Source organism: Equus quagga, chromosome 1, assembly GCF_021613505.1.
Source record: "Equus quagga isolate Etosha38 chromosome 1, UCLA_HA_Equagga_1.0, whole genome shotgun sequence".
In the NCBI taxonomy this organism is placed as follows: Eukaryota; Metazoa; Chordata; class Mammalia; order Perissodactyla; family Equidae; genus Equus; species Equus quagga.
In genome coordinates this window covers 161,729,239-161,734,366 of record NC_060267.1, presented here as the reverse complement: position 1 = coordinate 161,734,366, position 5,128 = coordinate 161,729,239, and the positions used below count along the sequence as shown (strand labels likewise).

At 42.4% G+C, this 5,128-nt stretch overlaps 1 long non-coding RNA gene across 1 annotated transcript; it reads left to right on the top strand.

Moving 5' to 3' along the window:
• The first annotated feature begins 497 nt into the window (after positions 1-497).
• On the top strand, positions 498-3,651 carry LOC124237062 (uncharacterized). The gene is made up of 3 exons (XR_006887926.1): positions 498-715; positions 2,164-2,223; positions 3,453-3,651. It is a non-coding gene; the product is annotated as an uncharacterized LOC124237062 (long non-coding RNA).
• Positions 3,652-5,128: the final 1,477 nt, after the last annotated feature.

Below are 5,128 nucleotides of genomic sequence, written 5' to 3'. Positions count from 1 at the left end.
TGGGCAACGGATTACCAAAGGATGACCAGGAGTAACTTTTGGAGATAGTGACAGCTGAAAACTGTCTTGTGGCAGACTCCCAGTCATTGGGAGAAAATGTCTCTCATTCCTGGAGAGAGTTCTGGGTGGATCATCACAGTGTCAACCACATATAACTAGTTGATAGTTAGGCCAGTCTTCAAATCTAGACCTATCTGACTCTAAATATGCACCACGTCCCTTATAAGCCTATATCTGTGTGAATCCGCAAAGAATACTATTTATGACTATTATCAAGGTTTTAACCTCTCTAACCAGGCTTCAGAGTATCTTAAAGAGCAAAAGTTATGCTCCTGGTTGCTCAAGTAAATGTCTGGTTTAGCTGCAACAAGTGTGAACTAGATGTGTGAAGGAGCAAGCTACAGCATGATATTTTCCCCCCAGGGTCCAGACACAGTGAAGTAATTCAGAGAAACCACTCTGTGATGCAGGCACATGGAGACGTACACCAAGGCTTTATCGTAGGAAGGCAGCCCCGGAGCCTTGCTCCATGCCTGGGAAGTGACCTGCAGGGAGGAGAGTTGGGTCCCTAGTAAACTCCCTCTAGCTCTTGCTTCCCATCCTGAAAGAGGTGTTTGTAGCTTTGCAAAGGAATATGGTCAACGCTGCTGGACATAGGCTTTGTTTTCCCCAAAGAGGTACCAGATGGCCGAAGATTCACTGCAGAGAAGCCAGGGTAAGTTCACAGTGTTTCCTAAATGCTTCTCCTGGCCGATGAGGAGTGAGTGAGAGGGAGGGTGTGGACAGTATCCAAACCATAATGTGGAGTTTTAGCCTGGGTTCCTTTACAAGCAGAGCCTGAGACAAGGACTCAAGTGCAGGTGGATTCTTTTGCTCTATTTTGGTGGGGGAGGGTTATCCCAGGGAGCAAGAGAGAAAGGTAAGGAGAACAAGACAAGGAAAGGGCTTTAAAAGGTGTCTCTTTTCTGAGTTGGTTGTGGCTGTGGGCAACTGGGACTCAGTTCCGCTGAAGACCTTTTGAGAAATTTTGCAGAACACACTTCAGAATTGCCCCATCAAAAAATGGGTGCCTGGGGCATTTTCCTAGGACTCCAAGCTCCCATTGTGGAATACTCTCCCTTGGGGAAATGAATTCTTTTGCAGTTCCTGAGCAAGTTCCTTTGGTTTTAGAGAAAGCGTTGTGAAAGCACAGTGGAGCGTCCAAGTGTGACACTGTTAGCGTGCATAGGAACTGTTGACCACAGCTGCTGCTGAAGTCAGACGTGGGTCAAGGGAAAATCATGTAGGGCTCCAAAGGTCTCTGCTACAGCTGGTAGTTGTCTGGGTAGATGGTTATTTGATGGTTATTTGAGGGATTAGTTCTGAGAAGAGCAAGAGTAGAAAGGTGGTCACCTTGACTGTCAACTCTAATCTTCAATGTTTCTGCTCTGCAGTGCTCATGGGAGCTTCCTCCAGCCCACATTAAAAAACATTTGTACCCATAGGAATCATTTCTCTAGGACATTTGTAGGCTCCTTGCTTTTAGTTCTGGCTGAATCCTCCAAGATGCAGGGATAATTTACCTGCACTGGGCCTCGCTTCTCATCTCCAGTAAATATCAGCTCTTACACCTGCCAAGAGGAGCAGAGTCCAGAGATTATATAAGTAAACAGTGTTGGCAAGGCTGGGGTGGTTTCTCCAAACTATACACGTTTTAAATGATTGGCTTGATGAGTGCTTACTAAAAAAACCAGTTACCAATAACCAAAGGTCATTTTAGCGACCTTCCATTTTGTCTGCTGAAGTCTTTCTTGGGTTGAGAAGCGCCTCTGGTGGTATCCTTCACCACTAACTCACTTGGTTCCTTCCTTGGGTTTCTGCATGTCTTATCCCCAAATTCTATGATTTCATTATGTATCATGAAATGGGCTTCTGTTTCCTTTTTTTTCCAATCATTCAGGCAGTTGAGATATGACATTTCACTTCATTTTGATTCATTGAATATAATTCAGTAAAGGGTGGAGAGAGAGCTAAACTCTTAGAGCAGATGCTGTTTCATTGCAAACCAGTTGGCTTTTCTCCTACTATTTGAAAAACTCTGATAACATTCATGCTTCCAGATTTCTGCCCCCTTACCTTTTTTGGCTATATCTCTGCATTGAACCTTGAAATGCAATTTTTCAGCACAGAAAAACAAGGCCGCCTTCTTTGACTGACGTCTAGAGAAGAAAAATAAACATGCAGGTACGTTTTAGGCTTCTTTCCTTATTACCTGTCAAATGTATGATTCTAAATAAAATGGAGCAGAATTTAAAACTCAAATACTGGCTATAGCTGGTTCTTCAATAAAGGACTCAACAGATCTTTTTTAAAACAATGATCTGGATTTCTTTGTATGTCATAACTTTCCTTATTCTCACAGCATCTCTGTAAGTAACTCCTATTGTTAGTCCCATCTCCAGATGGGGAAACTGAGGCACGTAGACATTAGCTAGCACTCCCGCAGTCTACAGAGCTACTGAGTAGGGGAACCAGGATTCAAATCCAGGCAGTCGGGCTTCAAAACCCTGCTCTTTACCACTATCCTACACTGCCTCTCAGCTAAAGTTCTCTCTGTAAAAGTCTTTGGCGTGAATTCACCAATACCTTGTGATGCTCTAAGAAGTTGAGGACACCAATATTGTTTATATGAACTGTTTAAATTTGTTTGAAAATTATCAGTAAAACAAGAAATTTCCTGCTGCTTCTAATCTCTATACACACGCTCTAATTTCAGCAATCCTGATTTCTCCCACAGACGAGAGCCCAAGGATGTACCTGTGTGTTTTGCTGGGATTCTAGAAAGTACTCCAAACGCGAGGGCTGCAGTTTGGAGATATTATTAGCCATAGTAAAATGTCATTAAGAATAGGAATTCTCGGGGCTGACTCCGTGGCCAAGTGGTTAAGTTCGCGCGCTCCGCCGCGGTGGCCCAGGGTTCGGATCCTGGGCGCGGACATGGCACCGCTCGTCAGGTTACGTTGAGGTGGTGTCCCACATCCCACACCTAGAAGGACCCACAACTAAGATATGCAACTGTGTACGGCGGGGTTTGGGGAGATAAAACAGAAAAAAAAAAAAAAAAGATTGGCAACAGTTGTTAGCCCAGATGCCAATCTTGAAAAAAAAAAAAAAGAATAGGAATTCTGTTAGTGTGCTTTGACTTGTTTGTATCTTAAAATCACCTGAAAACCTCCCTAATAGAGCTAAGAGGAGGAGTAAGCATATGGGCATGAGTACATGTTCCAATTCTGTTCCGAGTCTTTCTTTCTGGTTCCAAGGTGTAATGAAGTCTATTGCCCACTAGATGGCAGCCTTGCCACATGAGCCCCAGGCCTAAGAAAACTAAAGCGAGGACGGTTCTCATTCCAAAGTCGAACATTTAAAACGATGTTACTGCAGGGCTGATAGTGAGTCTGTTCCTCTAATTTCAGGATTAGAGGCCAAGACCTGTGGAAGAAAAGACTACCACGGAGGTGAGAGAATTGTCTTCTGCTCAATAGCTCGAGAGGAGTCAACAGGAGTTGTCCGAGAGAAACTTTTTCCCTGTGAGGCGAGGAAAGGTCACTTTCTGCTCCTTGCACAGTTGGCATCATTGTAGAAAGCTTCTTTGGGGGCTCATCAGAAAAACAGAAAGAGTTCGTTTGTAGTTATACACTGAAATAGCTGATTTCTTGTAGCTGTTAAATTATATGATTAATTTATAACCATATATAATTATATGATTATAAAAAATATATGCTAGACACTGTGTGTATAATTTTGTTTTCAAAAGCTCCATTTTTTTCAATAACATAAGAGATTTGAGGGATGAATAGAAAGTTAGTCATCTCAGTGTTATTACATACGGTCCTGTAGAGTCATTTAACATCTCCTATCTTTTTCTTCATCCCAGAAATGCCTCCTCTAATCTTTGTCTCTGTTAAACTCAGTCCAAGGTGAACGTTCCATACCCAGATCCTCCAGTTAGCATGTTCTCCTCGCTGCTGGATGGAAATTGAAGCAATTAGAAGGGAGAAAGGAGCTCCCTGCCTCAGGCCAGAAAGACAAACGTATTCCCGCCCGTCCCACGGGGGACCCTTGACCACATTGCCCTGTAGCTACAAAGACTGCTTCAGTTGGATTAGCCACTAAACAGGCTGTTGGGAGTTGGCTGAGGAACCGACTGCCACGTAGGTGCTTGCGAGAAATAGATTCATTGAGCAGTGCAAACTGTTCAAATTGGTTAAGCTACAACCAGCTCCGAGACTGGGGCCTAAAAATAATGTTTATCCCTTTCATTTTCTGTTGGCCTCCTACAGTTTTAATCAAATCTCCTAAGTCAGATGGCTGCTGATGTTCCAATTTATCTTGCTACAACTATTTATTAACAGAGCAATAATTATGACATGACATAAGCTCAGTAGGACAATACTGCTTTATGATTATCTTCTTGGAGATAAAAGCAAAAAAGATTGCTGTAAAACCCTGCATTTGGAGGAGGGGCACAATCTAAGTGAGTACTTTGTACAATGTGGAGCAAAGACAATTGATTCTGAAAAATCTTCATCAAACTATTCTTTAAAGAGATATAACAGGGGCTGGCCCTGTTGCCTAGTGGTTAAGTCCCCACACTCCACTTCAATGGCCCAAGTTCGGTTCCTGGAAGCAGACCTACACAACTCATTGGTGGCTATGCTGTGGGGGCGACCCAAATACAAAATAGAGGAAGATTGGCACAGATGTTAGCTTAGGGCAAATCTTCCTCAGAAGAAAAAAAAAAAGATATAACAAAGTCTTAATCCACATACAACATATTTGCAACTCATCTCAATGGTTATAGATTTTTTAACCATATCATTGTTATGGCTGTTGGCCTTCCTTCCTTTGTTCATTTATTCTTTTCTTCCAACTCTCTTTCCTTTAGCAAAAATACAGTGAGTATCTATGCATCTGCTACTGTATAAGGATATATGTAACATGTTATAAAGCAAGGAATTCCTCACCTATTATCTAGAAGATAACTTGAAACCACGGCGTTGTATACAATTGAAGTAACATTTAAAGATTTGCAACATTGCCAGCTCTTTGCTGTATGCTATCATGTACGTTACAGCATTCAATTCTCAGA